Below are 22567 nucleotides of genomic sequence, written 5' to 3' on the forward strand. Positions count from 1 at the left end.
AATGAAATGACATAAATGCAAAGGTTTATAGCTTCACAAGAGTATGAAAATGCTAGACATAGAGCATTTGAAGATTGGCAAGTTCATCAAAACCAAATCATAGCTCATTGCCAACATGTAGGTAGAAACTATATTCCTACTCCATCGCCCGTATTTCCTCCCTGGTCTATAGAGATCCAACCACCGTATCCTACGTATAACCCAGCCGAAGCATTCTATAACACATACGGTTATGCATGGAACCCCTACTGGTATCAGTATCATTCCTAGTCTACTTAGTTTAGTAATGTTGATACATTTAATACTTATGTTAACATTGTAATAGTTTTTATAATTTTCTAACTTTTATTATTAGATTTTAATAATTTTTGAATGTGGGGTAATATACCAAACTTCAAGAATATGTATATATATTTGCAGTTTATCTTATGTATACAACAGGATAAAACAACGCATTTTCAAAGACTGGCATTAAGTTCAGCAAAAGCAACTAATTTTGACGACAAGATGCAAAATAAATGTGATATAACAACAAGACGGAATGAACAAATGATATGCACCATTTATCATTCAGCAAACAAACACAAATATGTTTGGAAACTTTGGTAAAATTTAATCATTTCTACGCTAATCACCCTCGATAATTTAAATTGTTACTGATTTCTGGCAAATGAGGGCATTGCAAGATCTTAAGTATGGGAAGGGGTTAAATTCTTTCGAATTTTTAAAATTTTTACTTTATACACTTGGTTACCATTAAAAATACTAGTAAAGCAGTAGTTGTATTAGAATCTAGTGCTCTCTGATAATAAAGAACAGCCCTAGTCTTATATACTGACTACCCAATTCTAGTAAAATTTTTCAAAATTTTCAATTAAATGAACTCAAAATCATGTTTATACATATTTATGAATGATAAAACTAGGTTTTAACACCGAAATTATTGTTACCTCGGAAAGGACATAAATTGAGAAACAAATTAAAATGTTAGAATTCATTTAAAATGGAATAGAGGACAATAAAAAGGAAAATAAAAGCCAAGTGTGGGAAAATTTACCAAGTTATTTTAAACATATGTCACATATTTCTGTAACAAATAATTGAAGATACTTTTGCTTTGGACTAAACTAAACTGTTTTACCCGATGAAAGAAAAGAAGAGATGGATCTACACGATGAATCAATTCCATCGTTAAAAGGAAGTAAAGTCTTCCGAAAAAGACACGCGCTTCTTGATTTAGGTCAAGAAGTTGTCGTCCAGACCAGCTGTAGGTTGACGAAAAATCTAGAAAAGTCATCACTAAAATCAGCAGTAAATCCACGGACCTCAGCATAAAACAGGGTCGCCAAGTGGTCAGATTTATCCTAACCATGAGAAGGATTTATCTCGTACAATGGGGGGCACCATGCAAATTATCTTGATAAGACTAATGAATCAGATCCCCAGAAAGGATAATCTCCTTAAAGATAAAAAATCAGCTTTTAAGACTGATATTACTCAATCTTTGAGATTGACCTTAAAGATTGAGAATTCAAACTCATGAAATTCAATGATATCTAAACTCGAGCTTGAACGAGAAAATATTTTGATCAAAATTACAAACCGATTTGTTTTCTGAAAACCCATTTTTAATGCGTTCATTACCATTGAACGTAAAATCTTGAGAATTCATTGGAATTCATTAGGTCACCTGAACCAAATCGGGTGTCAACCGTAAGAACGGTGGTTGCATAGCATGGTCGAAGACAGGACCTTGTGCCAGACCGAAAAATCATAGGATGATCTTTACTATTGCTCCTACCAAGGATAGTAATTGTGTCCGACACGTTATAGACCATAATTAAAAGCATGTCAGGGGACATTGCCTTAACAGTTGCTTGTTCAATGCTTTCCTTTACAACCGAACGGTAGTTTATCAAAAGGTAATATACGGAGCAAGTAAACTGGATGTGTTGCTTTCCCAATACAAGGTTAGCAAGTGGGTGACACAAAACCGCAAGTTTTGAGCTAAAATTTTCAAATCTGAAACCCACCAAACCCACAAAAATATTTTGCAAACACCGGTGAATGGTTATTCCGAAAAACTTATCTAGGGTAAAAGCTAGATTTAATTTTAAAAAAAAATCAAATGTTTTCATAAAGATCCAATTTCCTTAATGGATCTAAATTTTATAGTCATGTGGGACTGTAAATCATATCGCTACTACCATTGTTTATACCACCGTATAGAAATCACTGATGTACAAAGTGTGAAGAATAAAGAAGTGATTCTAGTATTTCAAGACTATATTGCTTGAGGACAAGCAACGCACAAGTGTGGGAATATTTGATAATGCTAAAAACGAACATATATTTCATAGCATTATTCCACAAGAAAGACAAGCTTTTAGTTGCAATTGTTCTATTTAAAAGTGATATTCGTTTAAATAATAAAAGGTGAAGACAAAAGACAGATTCAAGAATTGAAGACGCAAACGACCAAAAAGCTCAAAAGTACAAAATACAATCAAAGAGGTTCCAATTATTGATAAGAAATGTCTCAAAATTGCAAGAGTACAAGATTCAAAACGCAAAGTACAAGATATTAAATTGTACGCAAGGACGTTCGAAAATCCGGAACCGGGACCAGAGTCAACTCTCAACACTCGACGCAACGGACTAAAAATTACAAGTTAACTATGTATATAAATATAATATAATATATAATTAATTCTTAAAATTAATATATATATTATAATATATTTATAAATTGTCGGCAAACAAAGAGCCAAAGCTGGGTGAGCTGTAATTTTAAACTCCGCGAGTTGCGGAGTTTGAAGGCAAAAAATTACGCGACTCGCGGAGTTCACCTGGACTCAAATTACTATAAAAGCCAACGCAGTTCGACGAAAAATATATCATAAAAATCAATCTCTCTCTATATATTTATACGTAATATTTATATTTATATTTTAATTTTAATTTTAATTTTAATTTTAATCCTAATAATAAGGGTATGTTAACGAATGTTGTAAGGGTGTAAGTCGAAATTCTGTCCGTGTAATGCTACGCTATTTTTAATCATTGTAAGTTATGTTCAACCTTTTTACATTAATGTCTCGTAGCTAAGTTATTATTATGCTTATTTAAAACAAAGTAATCATGATGTTGGGCTAATTACTAAAATTGGGTAATTGGGCTTTGTACCATAATTGGGGTTTGGACAAAAGAACGACACTTGTGGAAATTAGACTATGGGCTATTAATGGGCTTTATATTTGTTTAACTAAATGATAGTTTGTTAATGTTAATATAAAGATTTACAATTGGACGTCCCTATAAATAACCATATACACTCGATCGGATACGATGGGCGGGGTATTTATATGTACGAATAATCGTTCATTTAACCGGACACGGGAATGGATTAATAGTCACTAGAATTATTAAAACAGGGGTGAAATTATGTACAAGGACACTTGGCATAATTGATAATAAAGTATTAAAACCTTGGGTTACACTCAGTCGACATCCTGGTGTAATTATTAAACAAAGTAATAAAACCTTGTTACAGTTTAAGTCCCCAATTAGTTGGAATATTTAACTTCGGGTATAAGGATAATTTGACGAGGACACTCGCACTTTATATTTATGACTGATGGACTGTTATGGACAAAAACCAGACGGACATATTAAATAATCCAGGACAAAGGACAATTAACCCATGGACATAAAACTAAAATCAACACGTCAAACATCATGATTACGGAAGTTTAAATAAGCATAATTCTTTTATTTCATATTTAATTTCCTTTATTTTATATTTAATTGCACTTCTAATTATCGCATTTTTATTCTTATTGTATTTAATTGCACTTTTAATTATCGTACTTTTTAATTATCACAAGTTTATTTTATCGTAATTTCATTATCGTTATTTACTTTACGCTTTAAATTAAGTTGTATTTATTTTTAATATTTTACATTTTGTTTTAACTGCGACTAAAGTTTTTAAAATCAACAAACCGGTCATTAAACGGTAAAAACCCCCCTTTATAATAATAATATTACTTATATATATATATATATATTTGTATTTTTATAAAATAAAACTAATATAGCGTTAAGCTTTGTTTAAAAGATTTTCCCTGTGGACCGAACCGGACTTACTAAAAACTACACTACTGTACGATTAGGTACACTGTCTATAAGTGTTGTAGCAAGGTTTAAGTATATCCATTCTATAAATAAATAAATATCTTGTGTAAAATTGTATCGTATTTAATAGTATTTCCTTGTAAAATTTAATAGTATTTTATACCCCTTAGCTTTAACATCATTACCCCCGTTATTAGCCCCATTTATGATAAAGTAATTGACTTTATCATCTATATAAGCATTTATTTGCTTCATTTGGTAGATTACGTCATTGTGAAGGCTATGTTTCAAGAATCACTAAAACGGATGAAAAAGAGGAAAAATGAGCAAAATCGGCTAAGACGATTCACTCGCGTTTAAAATAATTATTTTATAAATTTTAGAAAATATTATTTAGTTGATCTTATATTGTAGGATATTTTATTACGAACACGTGGGCGAAGAATCGCTTAAAACAGACAAGAAACGAAGATTCGAGAGCGAAAACGATGAAAGTCAAGTTACGATCCCAGTACAAGAAAAACGATCCAAGGAATCAAACTGACCAAACGGCTTGCCAGGACGGGCAACACAAACGGGTTTCTAGTGGAAACTGCTTTCCAGACCGAGCACTGTAGCCGGGTGCCACAAACGGCTTGCCAGGCCGCCCTGCCAGGGGTTTCCAGCCCATTTTATTACAAAAGGCTACTTGCCAGAATGGCTTGCCAGTAAGAACTTACTTGCCAGTAAGAACCTACCTTCCAGAGAAACACCCTTTGCCACTTACCTGCCAGAAAAACCCCATAATGCATTCACCTCGCTAGTTTTATTTACAACTTTGCCATCAAGCTTTCCTTTAAATAGGTGGCACATCTCACCATTTCAACACACACCTTTCTCACTTCTCTCTCTAAAACATCTCTCTATTGTCACTCTCTAGTGATCAGTAATAGATTAGTTCTCTCTCTCTCTATCTCTCTCTATTTTCTCTCTAGATTCTAGAGAGAGAAAGTACAAGGATTAGGAATTTAATTATCTCTCTATTGTCGCTCTCTAGTGATCAATAGAAGATTAGTATGTAGTTACTAGTAGAAGCTTTCAAGCATTGTAACACTATGGATATTATGAAGAAATACAAGTGTTATTCTGCCGGTATTACTCGCTAATATCTATTCTTTATTTTATTAATTTATTATAATATTCTTGTTTGATTTTGTTATTTATTAATATTAGAAATGCTTGGTGCCATGATGTGTGAGTAATAACTTGATTGTTTGCCATGATTTAATAATTTTAGTTAGGGATGATTATCGTTTTGTACTCGCTTCCTGTGTATGATATTAAACCTCGTTATTATTGTCCTTCCACCAATAAACGTGATTAAAACCTTTTATAAATTCTGCAATTATAAGGTAATTAATTATCTGTGTTTATACATTGGTCAAGGTATGAACCCATCAGAAATACTATAAAGTACATGGGGAATTATCGTAGGACCAGATCAAGACATTGGTCAAGAGTATAAGACTCGAGGAAATACTGTTGCAACGGTAGAGTACAATGTTGATGTACTATAGGACCACTTGAGCATGGTCAAGGTTAGAAGCTATGGAACCACTATAAGTGTAGCACATGGTGGATAACTAAGGGATTTATTGGGTAGATTTAAGTAATGGCTGGTTTAAATCATTAAAAGGAATTCAATGCACTACTATACAAACTAAGCTTATAAATCTTTAAGGATGACTGTGAACTGTCAGATGTTCTAATTTGTCTACAAACCCTTAGATTTTACCACACCATTAACATAAAGGAATTAGAAACATAATCATAACCACTCACTTGGGTGATACACTAGGTGTTAAGAAAGGTTGGATTATATATATATATATATATATATATATATATATATATATATATATATATATATATATATATATATATATATATATATATATATATATATATGGCTATGCTACTTGATTTGTGCACCCAAGGTATGCATTACGTACAAGATGGGCCACTTACATCCTTAAACCGGATAAGCGTCGGGAGTTGAGCATAGTCCATCCGATCGAAATCACAATAGCCCAGTTCCTCGTGACATTCTAATTGAGAAATCAATTAGTAGGGAAACTATTGTTGGTATATCTATCCAATGAGTGTCTCGTAATCATCCCGACACTACGTTATCTTAAATCATGGCGAACCATGTCTTCTCTCTCCTTAGCTGTTGCATGCTAGCTAGCTTATTTTAATTATATTGCGTTAATATTTTAAATACAGTTATAAATCATATCAACCTAACTATAGCGTTTACACACTTTGATATTTCGGATAAAAGTGGTTTTTAGAATAAACCGTTTGAACTTGGGTGTTGGATTTTCTGAACAGTCGCCAATTTATTGGGACCAAAAGGATCATGCCTCTCCACAAAAGGTGTACCTGGCCACTAGTCTTGGATACTAAATTGTGTACAAACCTAATCTTAATTACTAATTTATCTGAATAAGCTCTGTTTCATATTCAACCACTCAAGAAACGACCCTAGGTCATATTTTCTCTTGCTAATTCATAGGAAGGAATAATAGATTTAGGACCCGCAAAATATAAATTTAGACTCTGTTGATAAGTTCGTACCGACACCTTCGACCTAATAACACTGTATAAATATATCGTCCGGTTCGGGCATATCATTGTCTCACATGCCTGCATGAATACCACTATCCCCACCACTAACATCACCACCACCATACATTCTCATCACCGCCGTTGAAAATACATATTTGTGTATACCACCATCACCACCACCACACGAATAACCACCATCGTTCATCACCAGTACCACACCATTCACTACCATCCTCACATCAATCAACATTATCATCACTGATATCGGCTAAAAAGTCAGGTTTTCACCCCGGTATAGAGGCCCAAAAACAATAAATTTCCAAGCTTTATCGCCAAAATACTCACTTTATCAGAAGAAATTGAAGATCAAGTGATTACAAACTTGGTGTAAAAAAAATCAAGAGAATCAGAGCTAAAGTGAAGATTCTAGAGCAAAAACAGTGAAAGACGAGAAACCAAGCTACGATAAAGGAAATCAAGTTACGATCTAGTGTAAAACAGCTGACCAGGGTAGGCCATACGGCTTGCCATCCTGCTTGCCATCCTGCTTGCCATACTACCTGCCATAATGTAAAACGGCCTGCCATACGACCTTGGCAAACGGGCATGCAAAACGGCTTGCCTGGCCATACGGCTTGCCAGCTGTATGCAGGAAAAAATTAAGCCTATTTAAGGAGCTTTTGTCATCCATTTTTACACATACTTCAATTCACTTCTCTCTCTCTCTCTTTCTACGATATTAGTCATACTTTCAAGGTCTTGGACTTCGTGCGAGAAATCTAGTACCCAGAGAAGAACGCCGTAGATTGTATTTGGATCGGTCTGGAGTTTGAAGTTGTCACTTTTGTATTTGGAACCCGTTTAATCTACTGGTAATTCTATCCTTTGTCTTTATATAATGTCTTTCATTATTATTCTTTGTGATATTGTCGCCATGATTAGCGGGTAGTTATCTTTAGTGTATGCTATGATGTAGTCAGTTATAATGCCGAAATAATATTATGGTTTGTGTACGTTTACAAGATGCTTTTCGATTATGCTTTAAACTCAATCGCTTTTCCAATTAATAGAACGTAGTTATCGGCTCTGTTATTGGGAAGTCACGAACCCCGATTCAGAGTACACTATCTGTGTCACCCCTTAGTAAGAGAAGTCTATCGGATACACCGTAAGTTTCACTGAGGCACACCGGTTGTAGTAAGTCTACCAAGCCTTGGATTCCGACTGAGGACTCTTTCGTAGTGAAACATCTAACTAGACCCCTAGTACATTGTCAGTCCTAGACCATGCTAGTGTAGTCACCAAGCATATAAACTTCATAAGTGCACGCTGAAGCACAATGGTTGTTGTAGGCTGTACCTCTACCAAGTAAGGCCATGGAACCCGATTAGTGCTGATTAGTACACTTCACCATAATGCGGTCTCAAGCATTGCATCTCGCTTAAGGGATTCTTAGTTAATTAAGGAACTGTTTGTTTAAACACATAAAGGATTGGACCGTTAGGATAACCGAAAGTGTTCATGGAAGTCAAACCTGACTTGGCCATGGTGTTCTTTATGGTTGAACTCTTTTCAAGGGCCTAACTACCTTTTTAAACCCAGTCATTAATGAAAGCATCGAAACACATCACGTCTCTCGGATACGGCATACCCTGTATTCGATTATACTTAAGAAATTTTAGACCTTTGTGGAATGTTAATACGTCACCCAACCAAGTCGCTCAATTGGATGAGCCGTCTGAATGTGTATGCTTGTAGTCAGACTACACGGGCGTCAGGGGTAAGGGATATTGCTGTCTATTCAGAATCTTCAAGCCTAATGCATTACCTAGTGACATGTCTTATGACAGGGGCGTTTAGGACTACTGTAATGAATACAAGGTCATTACCTATTCGTGAGCCAGCATTCCATAACCTCGTCAAAGTAACTGAAGAATCCGTAGTATGCACTTGCTTTAACCTTATCTGAATTACAAATTTTATCGCATTTACTTTATTTTATCTTATAAACAAGAAAACGCAAAATTAGGTAATAAACCACTACTCCTTCACTTTAAAGTAAATGCGATAAAAAGGAGTAGTACGATTTAGGCCCCGCTAAATATAAATTTAAAACTATTGCTCCCTCCCTCATTAGCTGATTCTGACTCCTTGCGGCCTGACGACACCGCATAAATAAAACCGTCTGTTTTGGTCATATAAATCACCTCCACCACAACAATCACCACCACTTCCTCGTTCATCGCCATTATCATACCAATCACGACTACCAACAGTATCATCACCACCACTTCCACCTTCATTGCCATCACCACATCATTCACCATCACCCTCATCTTCCGAGATATCGAGGACCATTTTGATAGAGGTCAGAAGGTCTCTAAGGCCTTTGTGTTCTCAAAATAGACCAGGTCTCAAACCGGGCCTGGATAACTTAAAAGGTCAAGGTGACTTCAGCAACACGTACAACACGTACCACGCGTAAATTAAATATCCTATTGTGTTGTGCGTGGTGATGGTGTGTGGTGTTTTGATATAAATGTAGAGATCTTAAAAAACACAAAAAATATGTTTCACTAGCTTAAAACATCTCATCAAATGAATCTTGATTTATCTGTATAACTAATTATCTACTCTATTTTTTAGGGTTATTGATCTTACTAACGATATCTTTAAGTTGTTGATGATCCATCACTTGTTGCTAGATCTTATTAAACCTTTTCACCGCATTCACCTTGTTCCTCGGTTACCAAGCAGCCTCGATTGAAAGATGATGAAAATAACAACTCAGGTAACCGTCCATCTTACTCCACTTGTCTATCGTATTTGTCCTCTTAGGTGGTTTCAGTTCCATCAAATGGTAAGTGTACACTGCTTAGAGTCAAGTACTTCATACTTAAACCTTAAAAAATTACGAATACACTGTTAGTGGTATGAGGGTAATAAGTACGTTGTAACGATGGAATCTTTTAGCACTAAGATGGATTCTTATGAGTTTTTTTCTATTATACAACAACATCCACCAAGTAAAACATGTGACTCTTAACTATGGGCGAGTGGGATAACATTATCTTAGTCCATATTTATAAAATTCTCATTCAATTCCTATAAAACGCAGGCCCAGTAACAGTGGGTAATTGCTTAGATAACAAACCTTGAAGTGGTGTGCTTCGTTAGTAGAACATATAGCAATGATAACATTATGTCTTCTCACAATCCCAATCATAATTCTCATAGTACTCCCCTTCATATTCTATAACAGAAGCATACCATGTACGTCTAAAGCGGCTTCACAAAATCTTTGTTTTAAAAAAAACCATGCTATGTTATAATAAATGACGGAGAGTACTAAGCATTATTATTGGGATTGTGGAAAGATGTATCGTTATTATGTGACTGCCAACGGAGCACACCAGTTCAAGTTTTATTATTAAAACAGATATGCACTTCTACAGGTAGTCGTATAAATGTAGTTGGAGGAGATTTCTATAAATATGGACTTAGATAGATGTCATGTCACTCTCCCCTAATTCTGAGTCACATGGTGACCTAATGGCTATTGTTGTTCGATAAAAGACACCCATAAAAATCCATTCGAGTGTCAAAAGATTTCACAGTTGTCACTTACCTGTTACTATCATATCTACCAAAAGTGTATATGTAAGTAGTTAAGTTTAAGTTTAGGCACTCTGTACTTTATATGCAGTGTATAGATACCATTTGATGAAATTGGAATCCACTCTAGAGGACAAATATGATAGAAAAGTGGAGTAATGGGCAGTTACCTGAGTTTTTTATTTCGTCATATATCGAGTAACAGGGGAAATGAGGAAACAGGTGCATGCAGTCAATGCGGATGATAAGATTTTAACACAAATAATGGATAGTTGAGATCTTAAAGATGCATTCAAAAGATCACTTGCTCTTAAAACTAAAGTAGTTGATTGAAATTGATGCGTTGTTTTAAGATCATGTAACAATGTAACATATATGTGTGTTAAATCAAGTTAAGCTGCCATTTAGAGTTGCTGTTTTATTTGTTAGCAGTGTTTAATTTTTTATGTTGCAAATTTTAATTAATTTATTATGTTGCATTGTATAATTTGTTTGGAAAAAACGTTATATAACATTTCGACTGAATTTGTTTGTTTTGATTATATATACCTAATGTATAATATCACCATCCAAAAAAGTAGCGCAAGACATATTATACACTAATAGTTATAAACAAACCACTACAAACATATTAATATATTAATATTAATATACGACATACAATAATTCTTCATCGTCTACAATCATATTAATATGAAACATACAATCATCTACAATAAAATGCCTACAAACTATCTTTTTCTTTTCTTCTCAGCCTTTTGTTGCTGTTTTAGCTTGTTCTTCAAATCATCTAGACTAAGGGGAAGTTCTTCATCAGACATGTTTTCATATTATTGATGTTCAACGATGATTTGGACTGCAACTTTTTCAAATCCTTTTACTGCTTTGACGTTGTGTACATTCACACCACCATATAACTAAATGTTGGTTTTTTTCTAAAAGGTAAGCATGAGACGTCTTGACATTCTTCTAGCAATGCTATATTTTGACTTACAGATTGAGAATGAAGTGTAGTGTAGACATATGTTGAAAACATTCCACTCCATTTTGGATCTTTACAGCACAATCCTTCACATGCTGGTTCTTTCACATACATCCTATCCGCAAACGTTATCCCTTCTGGTACTTTGTAAACCCTCCTCCCATCCTTCTATTCTTTTGCAATACCAGCCAAATTACCCTTTTGTGTAATCCCAAGGCAAACACAAAACCTATCATAATTCTCCTCACTTACAAACTTTTTTTTTACAAAATCTAAGATTCTAATAATCTCACATTTAACCCACAATCTTTATCCTTCACGAACCTTGACAATATAGCAATGTCCTTCCAGTCCAACATCCAAAGTGTATACACATCTTCCACCAATATAAGTTTCTCAAATTTATCTTTGTTGGTCCCGAAATAACAACATGGGTATTGTAAAAAGGGGGGTGGTTGAATATAATTTCTTTTTATTTAAACAGATTACGCAACAGTTAAGTGTATTTAAGCAAGTAGTTAAATGAGACTCAAGGGTAATTTTCAACATATTCTTTTATTGATATTAATCTCAAAGAATCACAACTATTCTAGGGTGGAATAAATAGTTGGTTGATACTGTTAGGACCCCGAAGTTGTATAGTGTTAATGTGAAATAAGCTTAAATGATGGTTCCTTAGAAGAGGGCTATATAAGGAACCTAAGTAGTCCTAATTAGATAGCCATTGCATTGTAACTGAGTTCTAGAAGCTGTGGAATGTAAATCTTATTAATTCTCTCTCATACCGAGTCTCCTTTACACTTACCGAATCTCATTCTAACTTACCTTTTCTTCTAATCTCAACATGATCTGACCTATCATTTGATATCAGAGCTTCCAGGGAGTGATATTACATCACTAGATCGATCCAGAGATTGAATATTACAGAATCTGAGCACTCTCGGTATATTGAATCAGATTCGGTATAATCGAATCTGATAATCTGACATTCAGATTCTTGTGATAAGTTCAGCGAAGGTGTATTAGGTTGATTAGAAAGAGTTTCAATCATTATTACAGCTTTTTAACATCAATAATGAAGAATCAAGCTGATTTTTAGAGTTCGTGGCTAAAACTCTCGGTATTCATCATTTCCAGCTTGATTCTGTAGTTTAGTAAAGGTTTGAGGTTTCAGTTGTGATCGTAAGGTGTTTAATCACATTTCTGACGGTTTAATTTCTTCAATTCTTCAAGTTTTGAAGATTTGATCTACACTCTGTATCGTAACTGCCATACCGAATCTGCTTCAAAGCTATTAATTCTCAATCAGTGTTATAGATTGTGGTGTGTTTGTGATTCTATCACATTCGGTTTGGTCATACGCAGCTAATTGGTGTGATTTGGGAAAGGATTCGTTTGAATTCTAAGTTTTCATACTTAGACTCGGTATTGTCAACTGCTACAGTTGACATTCGGTATCCTATACATTCGGTATCTTTGATATTTTATGTGATACTAACTTGTTTCCTTGTGAAGCAAGGTTACAGAATCTAGTTCAAAGGAATTGAATTTTGTTTGAATTTAAATTCATACAGAATCTGACTATCGAGTCAGATACCGAATCAGAATCTCGGTATCACTTAATTCATTGGTTTTAAGTGTTCTCAAGCTACAATTCTTGTGGTTACCGAATCTATACTGAATCTGGGTGTGTTACTTGTATTTCTGATCAGTTTCTGATACAGAATCTGGTTTACCGAATCTGCTACAGTACAGAATCTGCTACAGTACCGAATCTGATACCGAATCTGACATTTTTGTTAGATTGTTGTGATTTTTCATCCTAGATTTATGTAATGCCGAATCTTTACCGAAGCTACCTCATTTTCAAGATGTCTACTCAAGATACTTTGATCATTGGATCAGATTCCCGTCCTCCAGTGTTGTTTGATGGCAAGTACACTCAGTGACTTCACTGAATCACTCAGTACATAGACTATAAGGGTGAGAAAGTAAAGTACATATGGGATTCTCTGAGAGATGGTCCAGTTGTAGATTATCATCCGGATACTGGTATGCCAATTCCAGTCTATGAACTTTCTGGTGATAAATGTGAGAGAGCTCAGGGTGACATAGAGGCAAAGAACATTGTTATGCAAGCTATCCTGTATGAGTTGTTTGAAAATGTTGATAATAACACCACTGCAAAAGATATATGGGATGAGATTAAACGACAGCAAGAAGGTTATGACATGTCAGATGTTACTAAACTGAATAAGGTTCTGGGATTTTATGAAGATTTCAAGCAGGAACCTGATAAACCACTCAAGGATACCTACCGTCATTTCAATGGTGTTCTCAATGAGTTGAAAAGGTGCAAGATCATAAAAGTAAATGCTGAATTCAACATGAAATTTCTCAAAAAGCTCAATGTTGATTGGCTTCCTTATGGAACCATTGTTCGATCTACCAAAGAGATTGATAAGTTGACTATTCATGAGTTTGTTGGAGTTCTTATGCATTACCAATCTGAAGTGTCTAAACTTCAAGAAGGAAGGAAAGAGTCATCTCCAAGTGATCCTCTTGCTCTCATTACCAAAAAGAAGAGCAAATCATTTACGACTTCCAAAAGTTTGTCCAAGAAAGTGTTTGTTAAAGAATCAACTAATTCTGAAGAGTTGAATCTTTCTGATGTTGATGATTCTCACCTTGAATTAGTCAAAATGGCAGCCATGTTCACAAAAGCCTTGAACAAACACAAGTTTAAAGGCAAATCAAGCAATCAACGCAAGAACTCATCATCTTCCTCGTACTATAAGAAAGCTGATCACTCAAAACAACAATAACGTGCTGATGATTCCAAGAAGGATGAATCAATCTGTTTCAATTGTGGCAAAGCTGGTCATTACTCTCGTGAGTGCAAGATGCCTAAGAAGAAGGATGCAGCTTACTACAAGAAGAAAATATTGATGGCTAAGATTGTAGAAACTGGGGAAGAGCTAAAATCGGTTGATGATACTTGGTTTAACTGGACTGATGGTTCAGATTCAGAGGTGGAACATGCAAATGTTTGCAAGGTGACTAAGCTCATCAAAGCTAAGGAAGCAATGGAGAATTCTGACTCAGCATCTGATGATGATAAGGTACAATCATCTGAAATTCCACCTGATTTTATAAAAGTGCAAAATGACATGATGAAGAATTTGGTCTCAATCTCAAAAGAAGTCAAAGGTTTAAAATCTGAAAACAAGGTTATAAAAGATAAAATCAAACTTTCTGAGACCAAACCATCTTCATCTAAATTACAATTGGAATTGTGAAGATTAACTGTCCAACTCAGCTCCACGGAAACTGAGTTGGAAGATCTTAAAAAATCAATTCATCCGATTAAGGTCGAAAGGACAGATTATCGTCTAAAATCGGAACGACTTGTAGAAAAATTTCAATTTTTAGAAAAAGATCTTTCTGATTTGAAAACTCAACATGAACCCACACTTTCAAAGCTAAATAAGGAAATTATTCAATTGAAAAACTCCATAATTGAAAAGAACTCTGAAATTTCTTCACTGTCAAAAGAGTCTTTTCAAATGAAAGCACAACTTGCTCGATATGAGGAAAAAATCTATCGAATAGATCAATCTAAAGTTATCATGAATATGGAACTTTCAAAACAAACGATTTTCATGAATAGACCAAAGACAATTCATGGTGAAAAGTGGGGGTTGAGTTATGAAGATCCTAAGATCTTAGATAATGCTTCCAAAAAGATTCCAGGATTATATCATTCAGATTACTTTCAAGCTGGTTTACCATCTCATTTTGTGCATGCTTCTGATGATGATTTTGATGATATTATTGTTAATCGCAAATCTAGAAAATACCATCAAATTAGCTTAATGTATGAGACAATCAATGCTAAAATGGGTAATTCAAATCCTGATTTTGAAATGCCCCGTTTATATACATTATAAACGATTCACAATAGTTGATTACATCGCGAGGTATTTGACCTCTATATGATACATTTTACAAACATTGCATTCGTTTTTAAAAGACAAACTTTCTTTACATCGAAAGTTGACAGCATGCATACCATTTCATAATACATCCAACTATAATTGACTTAACAATAATCTTGATGAACTCAATGACTCGAACGCAACGTCTTTCGAAATATGCCATGAATGACTCCAAGTAATATCCTTAAAATGAGCTAATGCACAGCGAAAGATTTCTTTAATACCTGAGGATAAACACGCTTTAAAGTGTCAACCGAAAGGTTGGTGAGTTCATTAGTTTATCGTAATCAATTATTTCCATAATTTTAATAGACCACAAGATTTCATTTATTCAATAATCATACACTCGCAAGTGTTTAAAATTCATTCATATGGATTGAACATCTGGTAACCAACATTAACAAAATGCATCTTGTATATCCCCAAACATATAAACATCAAAGTACTAAAGCAGTTCAAATTCTATGACTGGGGCGTGTCAAAGCCCATAGATATATCTTTAGGATTCGTGTCAATTGGTGGAAATTACAATAAACACTAATTCTTAGGCTACCAAGTTCAACAAGGACGATATTCGATATAACAATTCAACCATAGAATGTAGTTTCGATTACTTGTGTCTATTTCGTCAAACATTTATAAAAGTGCATGTATTCTCAGTCCCAAAAATGTATATTGCAAAAGCATTTAAAAAAGGGAGCAAATGAAACTCACTATACTGTATTTCGTTGTAAAAATACATATGACGTCACTGAACAAGTGCAAGGTTAACCTCGGATTCACGAACCTATATTAAGTATGTATATTTATATATTGGTCAATATCTGTCTAACAAATTCTGGTCAAGTCGTAGTGTATCACAATCCTAATGCTCGAGATTATCATGTAAAAGTCAACAAAAAGCAATTTTACCCAAAATGACTTCCAAAAATTCATACGTGTTTATTATATAGCTTAAATATAGTTGTTATATATATTTAAATATATTTATCAAATTTTATTAGAGTAAATAATAATACAAGTCATTTATTAATAAATAAAAATTTATATTAAAATTTTTATATAAAAATATACTTTTATATATTTTAAGTAATAAAATTTATACAGTTCACTCAATATTATAAAAACATGGTGGTATGTATTATTAATGTAATTAGGTGGTAAAAATATCTTTGTATCACATATTTGTTTGATAAAATAATATTGATAATAATAATAATAAGTAACAGTTGTATTATTTTCTAATAATAATAATAATAATAATAATAATTATTCTACTAATAATAGTAACAATATTTATATTTACAAATGATGATATTAATTATGATAAAATGATAATTTTAATCATGATAATTATAACGATACTTTTTAATATTAACTAGTAATTATAATAATAATATCTTATATAATAGTAATAATTCTATTCAAAATGATAATTTTTAATATACTAAAATGATAATAAAAATGATATTTTATAATAACAATGACATTTCTATTAAAAATGATAATTTTAATAAAAATGATAGTTTTAATATAAATGATACTTTTAATAATAATAATAATAATGATAAAAATAATGAAAAAGGATATTTTTCTTTTAAATCAATAACATACAATATTTTAATTTCATCATGATACTTATACTCTTTATTTCCTAATCGATTTGTTTAATAGCTTTTAGTCCACTTTTAAATCGCATTCATAATATTGATAATAATATTAGTCATAATAATTAGATGATACTAATATTAGTTTTAATTGATAATGATACTAGTAATAATAAATATTAATGATAATACTAATAATAATATTAATATTATCAATAATATTAACAATAACTTTTAATGATAATAACGATAGTAATAACAATAACAATTTTTAATGATAATATTTATACTAATAATGATAATGATAATAATAATAATTATTATTTAGATAATAATAATAACGACGATAATAACGACGATAGTAATAATAATAATTATTTTAACAATAATGCTTAAAATTATAGATAATTCAATTGATTACATCTTTTAATCCGTTCATCGAAACTATTCGATATCTAAATGAAAAGTTATTGATTTTTCGCCAGCTTTCAAACGGCATACATATCATATACCTTATCTCAGTAGTATGTGTATTAAACTCATGATCTAACATAAACTATTTAACGACGAAATTAAACATACAAGCATGCATAATTATATATACTCGAGCACTAGTCAGGGATACATTACTAATATATAAAAGTTAAGTTATGAGTGCTCACGTATCAATATTGTGATTCAATATTGCAGGAAAGTATGTAGATGTAACGGAGATGATAAACACTAGTTTGACATCATGAGCATACTCCCGAACATTATCCATAACCACCATAGCTATAACCTATAATTTCCTTAGCCCTATCCCACTCGCAAAACCCATTTTGAAAACATGCGAGCAGAACCTCGTCGTAGTATTTTATGTATACTAATAATATCATTAAATAATACAGAGTAAATATATATATATATATATATATATATATATATATATATATATATATATATATATATATATATATATCGATTAAGAGATTTTAGAGAAATATATTTTCAAGTTTATATGAAATAATAAAACCTATTGAACTCTATTTATAATAGATTTTTGAATTATTAAAGTGAATTATTAAAGTGAATTATTAAAGTATGAATTATTAAAGTGAATTATAAAAGTATGAATTATTAAAGTGAATTATTAAAGTATTAATTATTAAAGTGAATTATTAAAGTATGAATTATTAAAGTGAATTATTAAAGTTAAAGTAAAGTAAACTAAAGGTAAAGTTAAAGTATAGTAAAAGTATAAAACTATGTACGTATAATACGCGTATAAATATATATAATATTAATTTAATTCGTTATATATTTAATAAAATAAAATATAAATATCATTATCTTTATCATACTGGTTAAGTAATGAGTTTTCAAAAGTGGTTCTAGGTATGTATAAAAGTTATATACGTTTTAATAATAAATAAGTTCTTTTTAAACTGAAAACATTTTTGTACGTCTGAAACTCAATCAAATAAATATGATAATTTTGTTTTCCAAAACTAAATATATTTAAGAATCATTTTGTTAAAAGGTTAAAATAATGGAAATCGTTATATCATAAAACGTTTTAGAAAAGTAGAATTATATATATTCATAATAGGTTTCAAGTTTTTAAATTATAGTCTGTTGGTGAAGCATGGAATAACGTCCAAAGGTTAAATAAACGTATGAAATCATCTTAATAAAAAAATGTCGAGTTACTTAACTTGTCGATATCCAACATCTAAGTTATTTACACTCCACGTTCTTACTTTCATATTAAATAAAATGAAAGTTAACATAGTTATCTTATCAAAGTCACGAGGAAAATATTATAAAACATGAATTCGAAATTAAACAGGAATCTCTACTAACCCTTGTCTAGTTTCCATTAATTGACATATTTGTTCTTACTTATAAATCACTTTACCATTTTCCGAATGTTATCAAAAAGAATAGATTTCTTAAATCACAGTGGACCTCATAACATAGACCCGTAATCATATCACAATGTATCTGATAATTCAATAATTTGATATTATCTTTTAATTCCGTCGATAAATATATTAAACATATATTGAAACAAATACGTTCATGTAAAGTATTATACATCTAATACTTTGTTAACATTTTCAATTAATATAACTATATATTATATATACATATCTATATACACATAAATGTTCATGAATCGTCGAGCACAGTCAAAGGGTAATTGATTACATGAATACAGTTCCAAAACTTTTTGAGACTCAACATTACATACCTTGCTTATCGTGTCGAAATAATATAAAGATTAAGTTTAAATTTGGTCGTAAATTTCCGGGTTGTCACAGTACCTACCCGTTAAAGAAATTTTGTCCCGAAATTTGAGTGGAATGGTCATGGATGACAATAAGTATGTTTTCATGACACATACGAGTTGGAAATTAGAGTTTTATCATCAGTGAGTAGTATGGAATAAACAATTCGTTTATGTGAAGATTACGAGTGAAGCTATCGCAAAAAAATGAAAATGAATAAATGTAGGTTTGACTTAACCGGTGACGTAGTCACGGTTGATTTCCGAAATTCAAGGAATTTAGAAGAAAATCTTCGTAATAAGATTAGGTTCTTCGGTAATTAAGGAAATTAGGATCCGCTTTGATTAAATGCGATAATCTATTTTGATTGCTCCGTCGTATATTTTACTATATATCCACCCCCTTCGTTTCCTTATTTCCACAACTCACACCTTCTATTCTTTCTCTCTTAATTCATACTTTAAAGCATTCTTCAATATGCTTCATCCAATTCTGCTTCTTGATATATTTCTTACTTTCATATCTGTCATTCTTCTTTTTCATCTACCGCCGGAAGAATCTATTTACTTCTACTATACTCTTGGTTTTATAGTGTTATTAGTTCTCCCATGTCTTTATATTGCTATATGCATTGATATATATGGTTTATAATTTCTGAGTTGTCGTTGGGCTTTATATCCTCCTTTATATTTCGAAGTCCCTGCTTCTGTCTTCTATAATCATTGTCATCCCCAGTTAATGCTCTCTTCTATTTGCTGCGATTTATACTCCAATTTCTATTTTGGATCTTCATGCTTTGTTTTCTCTTCTATTTATTAAACACAGCAAGTAATGGTCCAGAATTCGTAGTTATGGAGTTTCGAATGAACATGGCTAATGTTCTAAGAAGGAAATTGTAATGGCACGATCTTGATTTGTCAAATTACCAGAATACCTCGAAAAAGACCGAATCATCAAGAAAATATTTTCTTGATGTTTTTAGAGGTTAAATAGAATACAAGAGTCATGTAATATAGCACATGATGACGTTATGATCTGTGAATCATCACGTTCCATTTAGAAACTCAGCATGACTCACTGTAATATAATCACGTTGATCAAGTGTCATTATATTATACTAATTCATGCTTCAGTTCCCAACATTTCTTCAAAAACATTCCTATTTTGAACTCGAAGGTTTTAGAATTTAGAAACTAAAATAATTTCTTTTATGATGTAATACATATAGCGCGAAGAGGTAAATGATTTAAGATAGAATAATGATGGAAATATCTTCAAAAATATAGAGGATATTTATAATGAAGGAAACGATGATATCTTAGAATTTCTAATATCAGAGGATGATGAAGAATATTGTTCATAGGGGTTTAGAGCCAGGAGCAAGGTATTCGTTAATGACTTCAGCAGATACTGAATCATTTGGATTCTTTGAAGGCAGGTTCAGCCTTTGTGATTTGTCTACAGCCTCCTTCATACTTTGCTCTATTAGTTTTCTAGTTCCAAAACTTCTCTTTTTCTGAGCTTTGCCAATACAATATTCTTTATCATCAACTTTTTACTGTTAAGGTCGTTTACAGTTTTTGCTGCTTCATCAGCATTTTTCAAAATTTTGAGAACTAGTTCGCAGTTTAGGGTGTTTTTCATAAACTTCACATTCGCAGTATGTAAGTCCAGGAGATAGACGTTATATATATAACTGTTGGCGTTGATATGCTGCGAGATTTCAAAATACTGATTGCTAATTCCCAATTATTCGTATGGCAATTCTCGTTACAAGATGCAGATGAGTAAATGGTTTTTTGGAAAATCAAAGATAAGTGAAGTAGTTAATAAGTTTATTGCTAATGTGGTGGAACATAAACGGCTCCCTGGTAACAATGGTGAAAGGTCAACCTATATATCGAGGTTATAATAAAACTGTTTCAACTGAAAAGTCGAAGTTGACTTGCTGGAGCTGTGACAAAGCTGACTACTTTGGAGAGGAATTGAAAAATTATTTTAGCTAGTAAATGCCAAAGGGTCTGACATTGATACATGTTAAACTATCACTTTGGTTTTGAGGATTTTTCAGATACATAACTGTGGGTAACATGTGGTTGGATCATCATCTCGATTGTTCATTATTTGAAGTGTCTTCAGAAATTTCGGAGGGTTTGAACACAGATTGAAGCCGTTAATATACATTTGATGTTCTAGCATAGTTTTGAAGTCAAAGTATAGCTTTGAAAGATATAGGAATCTACGAGTGATGATATCGGTTATATCTTGATTTGAATTCTGCGATTTCAAAATCAAAATATGTAATTGAACATGAATGAGTATGGTCGTTTTGATTTTTATGAAATAATGTATATTATTGTAAAAGTAGGGAGTATAATGGATGATTTGCTGAATCAGATACGAAGAATGTAACATATTATTTGTGAACTTATATATTTCTCGGGTATTACCTACCCGTAAAAAAAAATTCACAAGTAATGTTTTGTACAGAGAATTTTATTACAGCCCTTATGAAAATTTGTGTATATTTTCTTCAGATGTATTACAGATTTAATGAGTTAATATCATATTAAGCTCATTTGATTTTCAGCTAGAACTAGAAATGAATAATCCCAAAAACTTTAGAATAATGCTTAAAATTATAGATAATTCAATTGACTACGTCTTTTAATCCGTTCATCGAAACTATTCGATATCTAAAGTAAAAGTTATTGATTTTTCACCAGCTTTTCAATGACATGCATATCATATACCTTATCTCAGTAGTATGTGTATTAAACTCATGATCTAACATAAACTATTTAACGATGAAATTAAACATACAAGCATGCATAATTATATATACTCGAGCACTAGCCAGGGATACATTACTAATATATAAAAGTTAAGTTATGAGTGCTCACGTATCAATATTGTGATTCAATATTGCAGGAAAGTATGTAGACGCAACGTAGATGATAAACACTAGTTTGACCTCATGAGCATACTCCCGAACATTATCCATAACCTCCATAGCTATAACTCATAATTTCCTTAGCCCTATCCCACTCGCAAAACCCATTTTGAAAACATACGAGCAGAACCTCGTCGTAGTATTTTATGTATACTAATAATATCTTGAAATAATACAGAGTAAACATATATATATATATATATATATATATATATATATATATATATATATATATATATATATATATATATATATATATATATATCGATTGAGAGAGTTTAGAGAAATATATTTTTAAGTTTCTATAAAATAATGAAACCTATTGAATTCTATTTATAATAGATTTTTGAATTATTAAAGTGATTTATTAAAGTATGAATTATTAAAGTAAA

Source organism: Rutidosis leptorrhynchoides, chromosome 4, assembly GCF_046630445.1.
Source record: "Rutidosis leptorrhynchoides isolate AG116_Rl617_1_P2 chromosome 4, CSIRO_AGI_Rlap_v1, whole genome shotgun sequence".
Taxonomy (NCBI): domain Eukaryota; kingdom Viridiplantae; phylum Streptophyta; class Magnoliopsida; order Asterales; family Asteraceae; genus Rutidosis; species Rutidosis leptorrhynchoides.